At 44.6% G+C, this 12,225-nt stretch overlaps 1 protein-coding gene and 1 long non-coding RNA gene across 14 annotated transcripts in view; one reads left to right on the forward strand and one right to left on the reverse strand.

Moving 5' to 3' along the window:
* The window catches only part of LOC119014608, a 162,642-nt gene that overhangs the window by 86,198 nt on the left and 64,219 nt on the right, over window positions 1–12,225 (reverse strand). The window lies entirely within an intron of this gene.
* The window catches only part of grin2ca (glutamate receptor, ionotropic, N-methyl D-aspartate 2Ca), a 63,977-nt gene continuing 58,850 nt past the window's right edge, over window positions 7,099–12,225 (forward strand). The window contains exon 1 of the mRNA XM_037089933.1: window positions 7,099–7,382. The gene's annotated coding sequence lies outside the window, so the exon portion shown is untranslated. The remainder of the gene's footprint in view (window positions 7,383–12,225) is intronic.

Below are 12,225 nucleotides of genomic sequence, written 5' to 3' on the forward strand. Positions count from 1 at the left end.
AATATGAAAAACAGAAGGGTAGGGCTAAGTGAAAGGGTTTCCATGTCTCGTGATGGAACTGGAGCCACAGTATAAACATCGCTCACCACACTCGATGTATTCAGGTGCAACGTACAAATTAAATCAATACATTAGTCAAACTGGATTCTGGGGAATAGCTATACTAAAACCTAAAAAGCTATTTAAAACACAGCATGTTTCAATAAACTTATTTTGACCTGAAACTAGACAAATCAATATTTATTTAACAGCTGCTTTTATTTATCATACAGCAAGCAAAGCACAAAATGTTCATTTTTAGACAAGAGGGCAAATACATCAAGACATCTGATCGTTATTCATCAACAGACAAGATGTCTGAGGATGAATATCAGTTGGTTGGGATTTATTCTCTGTTGTCAGCAGCAGCGTTGGAGTAGAACAGACAGAGAGCACTGAGAGCCTCGCTGTGCAACACAGAAATCCAGGTTTTAAGGGTGTAAGCTGAGATGGCACTGGTCAATACTTGGAGACGACAGGGATAAATCTGGCCTCCCTCTTGGGATCGACAACATCTAAGTTTGGCCTTTTAGCTCACTTTTTCCCCCCCGCCTCTGTCACAGAAACACTTCTGAAAATAGCTCCAAGAAAAACCCAGATAGATAGAAGGAGAGCGAGTTGGTAAATGCCAGGAGTTTGAGCCTCGGCGACGGCTGAGATGACGTTTGGTTTTCCGTCTGTGAGGATATTATTTTGGGTCAGATGTGCTTCTCTGCCATATTGTCCAGTGAAGCAGGAAGGCCAGGCCACAAAGAGAGAGCATATGCCTGCCTTTCCCTCTGCTGCCGCCCCTGACATGTGTTACTTCCTCCTCGCTCAGCCCACCTGCTCGGCCGAGCATCATAGTTTACTATGAAAGCACCAGCACCACTATGCAGAACGTGTCAGTCTGCAGAGATCAGTTAGATTAGATTCAGGCTCATCAGAGAAGAAACCAATTACCAGGCTGTCATTAATACTGCTTACACAGAACTCAATATTAAGCTTGTTTTAAAACCAACCATTTGTTTATTTATTACAGTGCCTTCATATAAATAATCGATTCGGGGTTGGGCAATCTGCCGATTTTGGATTGTGATCGATCTTGAGGGCTCGTCGTAGAGATCACGGTATCTAATGTCTCTTTACTTCTGTAACTAAACTCCACATTATCTCACTGACTAACAGAACTGTGCTATCAGAACAAAGCATTCCTTCACGTGGCTCTTTTTCAGGTGCCATAAAAGTGAAATGCTTTATATGGTGCAAATGTCAAGACTCATGGGTTGTTCCAAGTCTGGCTAAAGTGTAAAAGGCATGTCAAAAAAGATAGTGCTTAAGTTCATGGATAGTGATTGCAACATCATATATCGATGACAGTTTAAAGGTCCAAGGGGGATTGAGCTGAGAATAATGGAGCGTTAGATGGACGGGTGGTGGAGTGCAGCGTCAGTAGTACTGCAGGCGTTACATCAGACCATCGTGGTCAAGAAGAAGCTCAGTCCAAAGGCAACGCTTTGATCCACCAATCAATCTTCCTCCCAGCCCTCAGCTATCATCATGAGCTGTGAGTGGAGACTGAAAGAGTGAGATTGCTCAGATGAGTTTCATCAGTAGGGTAGCTGGGCTCACCGTTGGAGATAAGGTGAGAAGATCGAGTGGAGCAGTTCAGGCATCTGATCAGGAGTCAGAACCCAGAACTGACTGGAGAGATTTCATATCTCATGTGACCTGGGAACATCTCAGGACCCTCAGGAGGAGCTGGGAAGTGTTACGTCTTGAATACCCTTCTTATCCTGCTGCCAGAGAGACCCAACGCCCAACAAACAGAAGAAAATGGAGGGATGGCGTAATGCTTAGAGTTATTTCATGTCGTAATTGAATCTTGCATTATTATAGTTAACAGTCGTCAGTGTGTTGTGGTTTCATGTGAACACCAGGCTGCAGGTAGAAGCCGTTCATCTTATCTCCTAAAACAAGCACTAACCTGAAGAACCCACCTCACACCGACCGCCACGTAATTATCTCTTGCTTTACAGTCCCATCTGTTTGCCTTATCGATCACCTATCGATCAAGGAAAGCCAGCTCTATATGCTGTTGATCACAAGCACGGGGTTCATGGACATTTATTATTGTACAGCGATCGATCGGGGTCACGCTGCCCAGCCTCCACCATCGGCCTCGGAGAAACAAATACAGCCTTGCTGACACATCTCTCAGTGCAGCCCTGACAGCCTAATAAAATCCCACTGATGTCCTCCTGCCTGAGAGAATGGATTCATTTTTCCGAGGGATTCATCCACAGGGGGAAAAAAATTAAGATTAATGGCTTTTTGTGCACCGCTACAGTCTGCAATTGTCTTTCTGAGGGAGATTGTTTGCAGTCTGGCAATGTGATGTATGCAAATATGACCTGGAAGTGAATGAACGGGTGCTCGCAGAATGACTGTGTGCTCACTGGCGGTCTCAGCTGAGGTTTAAAAGCGTAAACTCAGGACTTGCTAAAAAAATTACAATGTTAAGAATCAAGTCAAAGTGCATGAAAAGGACAATAGGAGGGAATTCTGGGCAATAATTCCTCGTGCAAATCAGCAGGTGCATTTCTCGTTCTTGGACTCTAGGGGGGGATCATGCCCTGACACAAACAGGAAAATGGAGCTAAGATAGCTTGAGGCAGCGGGTTTGTGGTGAGTTTGAGAGAGGAGGAAACAGACATGAGTCACCTGCAGACAAGCCTGCACTGGTCTATTAAAGTCAAGTCCGTCTCAGTGCTGTTTCACGTCCTGAATACCAGCATGACCTTTCAAAACAACTTGACACAACCTAGCAGACTCACGACAACACTGAGCTTCTGTGCTGAGAGGAGAGAAATCAAGAGAGCAACTGTTGGGTGATGACCAAGGTCAACCAATGTCAAAGCTGAGGTTGTTGGCTTTTACAAACTACAGCGACCATCATAAAGGAGCAATCACCATTTTCAGCACGTCAGAAGTTTCTTGAACAGCTCATCCGACTGGAACAGTGAGATTTTTTAAGCGTGATTACAATCTGAACGTACACGCTGCGAGTTTAATGGAACATTTTTAAACTAAATGTTAATGGGATGCAGGACACAGCTGATACCTGGAATCAAGCAGAGAAGTCTTGTGATTGGAGGGTTGACTGACTTTATCATCACAGAATTGTATAATTTATGTAGGTCATTGTGTGATCTATGGTGTGAAGTGAAAAAAGGTTCAGTCTGAGAAAAACACAACAGCAAGTATTGTTGATAACAAAAGGAAAATCCTCTGTCTATGTTAAAATTCACATCGCTTGATTGTATCTAAACTTTCTTTAACGGACGTGGCGTGTTGTGGGGATCTATTCTAGTTGTTTACCATTTTGTTTTCCACATTTATACTCAATCCCATGACTGAGTTGATCCTTAAAAGCAATAAACATCCAGGCTAGGTGTCAAAATTCATTTAAAAAGAATTAAGTTGAACTGAGAGAAAACAATCCCGTAATTCATTCTAATTAATTTGCAGCCAATGCAGCTTAACCCTGAACAACCTCGTAGCGCTGACCTGGTTTTGTTCTAGTCTCTGCTGTCTCGCTTGAGGGACGTTACGCTGCATTCACATGCTCCTTTGTTGGTCCCATTTCCCAACTGGGAAGTCAGATTGTGATCGTGTACATCGTGTTGGGATGTGGGAGCTGAACAGAAGTAGTTTTCACATCGACAGCTGTCTCCAAGTGACAAAGACGAGCAACGGCAACACTGACGATTACAAACATGACCTTGGTAAAAGTTTCTTACTATCAGTCTGAAATTTACGTTTGTCTGCAATGTTTCACAACATCCTCGACTTCAATTCGCCAACTTTTGTCCCAAAACTTTCTCGCTCGTGAATTTTCCCCGTCGAATAAAACCATTTTTCGATAATTTTGACAGTACGGGAAGACACAGCATCCAAACAAATTAACTGAGTTTAGTTAAAACAAACAACCATCTATCCTCTTCTATCTGTATCCAAAATGTTTCTATACAGGTTTCAATCAAAAATCCTTCAAATCACCTCCCTGAGGGTTCTGGGTGTCTTGATTATCTATTCAGATGACTTGCAATTGTCCATTTCCCCCCAACAACTGCCTTGTTAATTGATCAGGTAAACAACAGATCAGATTGGATACTGAATCATTGAGAAACAAATGCCACTCTGATCTGTATTTGGTGTTATCGAGCACAAATCAGTCAATGAAATGGCTGCAATTAAGTCAGGTTTGGGTTTTACTCACATTAATATACTTGGGTAAGTGATATGTCAACGTCCACTGTATGTATTCTGATTTTCCAGCACTAACAGAAAAAACTTTTTTCAGGACAGGAAACTAAAAGATCTCCTTAATTAAAAACAACCTGCTGGAAATCCACCAGTTTCAGGTACTTGGCTCACGTCCTGTAGATCCGAAGCCAAGCAGCTTACTGAGTCTTGGTGAAGCCGAATGAATCACTGCGCTCCAGAGAAAAAGACGGAAGTTTTTGTTCATGTTTATTCATCATTTTCTACAAAAAGGCTCAGTTAAGTGGACTTCATGTAGACTCAGATAATGAAAGGCGGCGGGAGAAAAGATGCGTGTCCCTGAATCCAAACATGAAACTAAATGAGGGTCATTCAGACACGAACACCAGCATCAGAAATTACTCCAATGCAGCCTAAGATGATGGAATGGGTATCAATGAGTACACGAGTCTTTGAACCCATCCAATAACAAAGCATTTAATTATTGGAAACTAATACTACAGAATGCGACTATATTTAAGACAATAGCCTTCTTCCAGCTTTGCGGATGGCGAAAGACGGAAATTGATATCAGGACAAAATGACAGAAAATATGATGTTAATTTGTGGAACCTGCTCAGAAAGACATCAGGGAGTGAAGTCAAGCTTTTAATTATAAGGCTACTTAACAATAACAGGAATACAAAGAAGGACTTTTAGAGAATCTTCCTCGATGGTTTTCCAACTGCAAATAAAAGCTGGAAGTAAAACTCGAATAAGTAAAAACTTGTTGTGTTGTCACGTTAAACTGCAATTCACTGTTTTACGCCTCATGATCCTCTGAACAGAAACTCTCAGTCCTGCTGTGCGTTTAGCTCTGCTAGACAAACAATCAGCACGACTCTGCTGCTTCCCGGCTGCTAACAGCTAACTAGTGCTGCTCCTGCCGACTTCAATGCTGATGCCGCTAGTCTCGAGCTTTTGTTCACTGACGTTCCCTGAATGTGAATCAGAGCAAATCCCTGCAGCTGCCTAGAAAATCTGGTGAAAAGCCTGAAACCATATGAGATGAAGGTGGTTACAGCAGGAGAATGAAGCCTGTGGATTTAAGAGGACACGCTCAGCTGTCCACATACTTTTGGCCGTGTGTGTACTGAGTGGAACAAACTTGTCTGTGCTCTCTGGTGGACAAACGATATAATGACATCAACACTGTTTCTTAACCAACTCAATCGAATCTGGTGATTTCTCATTCGTAAGTGCCGACACGTCGCTGATACTGACACATCTTTGACACGCTAAGATCTACCAGATGGTCAGCCTCTAATGTATGCCTGCGTATGGTAATGTACACATGCAGTACTGTAAATAAATACTGCACATACGTACTCATACACATCCATGTGCACTGTATGTATACAGACACATATGGCTCATAGTTAAAGAGATAAAGCTCAAAGAAAGGAAGGAACAGGCAAGCGTCGACTCCGTTTGTCCCAGAGAACATTTCAAGGACAAACCTGTTGATGTGAGCTGCAGCAGGACGGAGGAGACACGGAGCGGAGCGGGACACGCCAGGAAATACATTTCTAAAAAAGGATGAACTGACAAATACTTGAGTCGAGGAGAAGAGTGAGCAGAGATGATGCGTTATACGGTGAAAAAGAGGCTGTAGTATGTTGAGAGTTGTAAGGCGGCCGGTGCTCCGGCAGCAGAGGGAGGGAAATAGACGGGATGGGTGGAGGGAGGGAGACAGAGCGGAGGGAGGGAGAATGAGAGGATAAATCCTTACTACATAATGATTAGAGCTCACAAGCCCTTCCTGTGACATGGAGTGTAGGAATCAGGATTACAGCCGGCCAGTGAAGCCAGAGTGAAAGCTCTGCTGATGGGGGATGGAGGGGCTCAGGTGGGAAGAGAGAAAAAAGACCAACAGGACAACAAGTGCAGTTAACTGAAGATTACAACGAACAAGGTGTGTTTCAAGGAGAGGCAGGGGGCAGATCCCAGCAAAGACAGAGATATTGGAAGAAAACTCCAGCGGCTGACTCGCATCTGTCCCCCTGCCCCGGCCATCTGTTGCCGCTCGCCGACATCCTCGTCCCGGGCAGCTGGATCAGATCTTCCAGTCTTATTTTGATGGAGCGGCCACGAGAGCGCCGCTCGCACCAGAGGAGGGCGAAGAAGGGAGGCTGGGAAATGAAGACCAGGGTCACCCTGCTGAATCTGTGATAGATGGGACTCACGGTGTGGACAGGTGTCTCAGCCAAAGATGGAGTACATGTGTCTTTACGAAGCGGGGCAGTGACGGAGAGGGACGAGGCTGAATGTTGAGGATTTGCTCTGCGCCGATACATAACATGGTGTAAGTTTCTGGCAGCTTTCAGAGCTTTTCTGAAGTCTCATCCTCCAGCCAAGACAAGGAATTATCTTTTCCCCAGAGGTGAGCAGCTGCTGAAGACCTTAAAAAAAAAAAAAAAAAAGGCAACTGCTTTACACACAAATATGCACGCTGGCGGGTTTCTCCTCAAAGCATTCTGGGACGTCTTACCTGAAAAGCCTCTTCTGAGGTAGCTGTCTCAACTTTCATTCTAACCTGGAACATTTCGCCAGGAGCACCGGGCACCTGCGGACAGCTACGATTTGTTTTGTTTCCTCCTCCTCCTCCTCCTCCTCCTCCTCCTCCTCCTCCGGCACCTGCTCACTTCAATCTCCCTCCATCACTCCGCTCATCCTCCTCCTCCTCCTCTACCTCTTCTTCCCCTCCCCTCCTTTTTTTTTTTTTTTTTTTTTTTACCAGCGAGTGATAATGTGACCTTCTGCCAAAGTGCTGGAAACCATGCCACCGTCGCAGCGGGCTCCTCTGTTGCTGCCACTGAAATAGACTCAAACAAGTGCAGGGAGAGGAAGAGGAAAGGAGGAGGGAGAGGACGAGGGAGGGAGAGGAAGAGAAGAAGAGGGGCCAAAGGGGAGAGGAAGAAGGAAGAGAAAGGAGAGGAGAAAAAAAAAAAAAGAGAGAAACGGGGACAGGACAGCTGAAGCTGCAGACACGGGATGAGTGGTGACGAGCCAGGGCTGGATGTGGATTGCCATCACAGGTAATGCATCACCTTCATCACCTTCATCGCCTTCATCGCCTCACTGAGCATTTTATCTGTTTGAAAAGGTAGAATCTGCCCTCAAGTGCTCTTTGTTTTACTTTAACAAACTGAGTGTGAACAAGTGTGGAAATGCTTTCTGTGGCTTTTTATTGTGTTTGGAAGTGTGTTGTAGTTTTTAAGTAGCATCTCACTCCTCCTCCTCCTCCTCCTGCTGCTCCTGTCTTCTAACTGTCAATAGAGGAATTATCAGAGCGCAGAGGATCAGATCAAAAGCAGCACTCGGCAGGATCCTTGTCAGGGGGGATCAGACGGCACGCTGTGTTTGGCTTTTGTGCCTCTTGTAGGTGTGTGAGGTGGCTGTAACTGTTGCTTTAACTCACTGAGCTGCCGGGGGGATTAGGCAGAGCGGATCGATGCGTCATTGTAAACAGTTAGAGCAGCTGAGAGGGGCTTTGATACCTGCCCGCCGGACCTGGGATAGTGCCGCCACCGCCGCCGCTGCTGCTGCTGCTGCTGCTCCTGTTGCCACCGCTGCTGCTGCTGCTGCATGGGAAATTGAACTGCCACTGAAGAGTGACTTTTCAGGATGTGTGAGAATGAGAGGTTCCTGTAATTATTGAGGGATCCGTTCTGGCACTTTGGCTCCATGAATACAAAACAGGCGTGAGAATGAGACCTGAATTGGAAAAAAAAAAACTGACAAGCTCAGTTTCCGTCAGCTGATAAAGTGACTCACTGAAATGTAGAGCAAATTAAACTTCACGATACTCACACACTGACGACCCGGAGAAGCAAACATGCTCACACACACTCACACACACAAGACAATGAACACAAAAAGATAAGAGGGGAAACAAGAGCAGCAGGGCAGAACAAGAACAAAGATATATTTATCAGCAAAGTGTGAGGAAGCTGTCTGCACACAGGGAGGGATTCATCCAGAACAACTGATCAGATCGACTGAATGACTGCCTCTTTATCTCACAGTAACAGTTAGATCATTATGTCGCAGACGGCAAAAAGCTTGAAAAATGAGAGCGATAAAAGGTCACACGTCAGAGGGCGGTTTGTGTATTTGATTGGTTCAAATCAGTGGTGCAGTGAGACGAGGAATCCACTGGGATTCGTTTGGCTTTTCAGGAACCAAACCCGTCTCCTTCCACCTCTCTGGCCAGCAGCCACGGTTTGATTTAAAGGGTCGTCTTACATTGGAAACACAATCAACATATCGAATCTCTTTACTATTCTCTGTAGCGATATCTCACCACGCAGGATTCGCTTACTTTATTGTTGCAGAGTACGACAGAGAGCCAAAACGATCGTCAACTAATGGATATTATGTGACACCGACGGCAGGTGTTTCTCTCAGCACTCCCTCTTCAGTTGTCTCCACGACAGCGGTTCCCAAAGTAAGGCTCGGGGTCTCCCGAAGGGTCACGATATGAATCTGAGAGGTCATGAGATGACTGACAGGACCAGACAGCAGAAAAATCTAATATATTCTTGTTGCATTTAGATCTAATGGGTTTTTTTGGAGTTAAGTCCAGGTTCTGGCCTCTGAAAAGTCGGAACCTGAGAAACATAAATCTACTCGGCTGACTGACGTATACAGCCTGTGACAAGCCAATCTTCAGCACAAACCTTTTTGTTTCAGAGAAAGAAAAGTCGACCAGCTGTGTTGAACTCCAACTGATTTCATTTTAACAATCTCTGAATTTAAAAAATCAAAGAAACAAAGAAATAAATACACATTTCGAAGCTCTGATGGAGACCTGCTCGTCGCTTTTTACTATTTCCTTCCTCAGCGGAAACATTTTTCTTTTCTTTCTGGTATCGATGTTAAGAAACCACTAGATGGCAGCTCAGAGTCAAATCCATACAGTCAGTCTCCTCCCAGCTGTAGAAACCATGTGTCTCTTTGCCCAGACGAAGTAACATCGCACAGATATTTAAAACTTCTCACCAACTCGCGGAGCCTCTCCACCATTTTTAAACCTTCTTCCTCTTGTCTTCCATCATGCCTTGCCTGAACTGTTAGCTGCCACACTGCCCCCGATGACAACAGGCGGTACTGCGCTATTGGTCTGCATCTGTAAACTTTCCGAAAATCTGCTGAAATGTATCAGTCTCTGGTTGTTCATGTAAAAAGTTTCTATCAGCAACATTTTGGAAAATAGAGTATCTTCTTCTGTGTCTTGTTGATGATCGTTTCACAAATCCAAAGATGGGAGCAGCTGTTCCAGACTGAAACAACAGTCATTGAGATTTGTGCCTGAACTGTACCTCAACATGATGAAGGTGGTTTAAATTTCATCAGTGGTACTCGCAGCTTTGTGGTTAATGAGGAAATACGTCTTTTTTTTTTTTGTAATTTGGCTGAACTCATGCTTGAAAATGAGGCAGAAACTTTCATTTATTTCTGTGGTTTGGCTGAAAATGAGTCAGACGTCAGCAGGCAGTGTCATTAAATAAGCCTTATTGGTTATAACGTCGGTGAAAATCATCCATCCATCACAGGCGGAGGTTTAACTCTGAGTGGATAAAATGTTCTTTTCCTCCACCTGAGTGTGAACGAGAGTGTGGAATGAGATGGCGGGAACAGCGCGGCGCCAGTTAGGCAGGTGAAAAATGGCTGTTCATTATGTTATGCCAACCATATCCTAGTTTCAGTAATTGGATGTACTGGTATGCATGTGAGCGCAATATGAACCCCCCATGCATCTGTCAGTGTGTGTGTGTGTGTGTGTGTGTGTGTGTGTGTGACGAGGCAACATGTGACAGGAGGACTCACACACAAGCACACAAACACACAAGGTAACACTAACACACACAAAAACGCACACAGACTGCCATGATGGAGGGAGCTGATACTGGACGTCAGGCTGAAGGAGGAGCCTGATCAATAACACAGCTGATATATTAGGTGATAAAGCAAACAGATGCTCCAATAATCCCCCCCCCACACACACACACACACACACACACACACACTCGCGTTTGTAATTTCTTAACGTGTCGAGGATTTCACCAACATTTCCAGCATCGTCCGCTCGTCACCGCTAATCCAGCTGAAGTTAAGCCCGCCTTGTTCGACACATGTATCGGTTACAGTGTGGCATGAAGGAGTGTCAGTCCCGGGTATTGATACTGATCAGCCCTTATAGACGGTATTGATCGGCTGTGATCAGCTGTAATGTTACATCAGCAGGAAACCATCATCATGCAAGAGGCAAACTTTAAAAAAAGCTCCTGACCTACATTCGACTATTTCCCCCGGCGTGTCTGTCCGTCTTTTTTTATTCTTTTTGCTCATGAGCCAAAATCAAACTGAACTTAAAGGGTAACTCCACCAACTCAGTGGCTGAGTTGCATTGTGGGTAATGTAGGCAGCAGGTTTTATAAAGGAAGAAAAACATGTGGAAGAAGAATGGTGATATCTCTGGTTCTGCTGTATTAATGTTGATCATTTGTTTTTATGAATATCAATGAAACCAACGGTGTTATTGGACTGCTTTCCAAACCATGGTGCCCACATTACCCACAATGCAACTTCGCCAATGCGCAACATCACTGGAGGCAATTTATCAAATTACACGCAGCTTCCTCTGGAAACACACAAAGGTTTTATACCACGAGTTACCTTCAAAGTACAGAACTAAATGATGTATTTGTGTTTGCTGATCTGCTCTCCTGTCAGAAGCGTTTCATCAATAAAATGTACTGATTAAATGTGCAGATTATCATGTAGTTTTAAGAATAACTACACAGCAAATTAAGCATTTGTTAGCAAACCCGACCAGGTCTGTCAACACTTCCCGCAGTAGTTTCAGTTTCAGCCGTGTTTTGAACTTTACCAACGGAAATCAGTTTATTCGGACTAAAATCAGATCATTGAGGACTAGCTGACTCCTAAAGGCAGACAGGTGGCTTTAGCAGTCAACACACAGCCTTCACACAGTCAGACAGCCACAGGGGCCATGCAGTCTCTTAACTGTACCTTTTGTCGAGTGGTTAAAGGTCAAAGTGTCACAGCAGCACGACAAGTTCATCTTTTCCATTCAAATGTCAGGGTTGTGTGACTTTATGTCAGGTAATGTGTTTCGTTTTCTTTTTGCGTGGTTGGAAAAGTCAGAAATCTATTTGCAGAAACACATTCTTTTTTTTATTTATAAGACTAAAATTAACCACCAGCTCTTGAAAAGCTGTTTTTTTTTCCCCAGCTTGTCCGATTGGGGGAGTGTGTTGATAGATTTACCCGCCTGACGAGGCATTTTACTTTCCCCGGCCAATCGAGCAATGCTGCTGATGTGTTACTGTAAACATAATTAAAATTAATGCCCAAAACCCAAAGGAGACTTCCGAAGTGTTAAACTCCTGAGGAAACATCTTTGTTCTTCTTCTGGACTTTTACGGGAAGCGACAACCTGCCGTGTTGCTTGTGCAGCTGTAGTAACTCCACATGTTTTTGCAGCCTGCAGTCAGACTGAAACGACCTCTGGGTTTGTATCTCAGGGTTAGCGGCTGCTTTGTCAGCTGTCCAGCTCCTCCACGAACACTTAGAGCCGATCTGCTTAATCAATTGTTAAAACACTGGACCTCACGCCATCTTCAGTGTCTCTGCAGCCACAGAGGAGACCGAGCAGAGGGAGGGGAGGAGGCTGACAGGACAGGGGAAAGACAGAGAGGAGGGGAGATGTGTGTTGGTGGAATCGAGATTTTAAAAAATTATGCCGGGTATGCTCGCTGAGACAACTGCTTCAGATGGATATTGCACTGATTGACAGCCAGTCACGAGCATCCAGGGCAGTAAAACATTTCCTGCATGGGAGGGACGGGGGGT

This window comes from Acanthopagrus latus, chromosome 23 (assembly GCF_904848185.1).
Source record: "Acanthopagrus latus isolate v.2019 chromosome 23, fAcaLat1.1, whole genome shotgun sequence".
NCBI lineage: Eukaryota > Metazoa > Chordata > Actinopteri > Spariformes > Sparidae > Acanthopagrus > Acanthopagrus latus.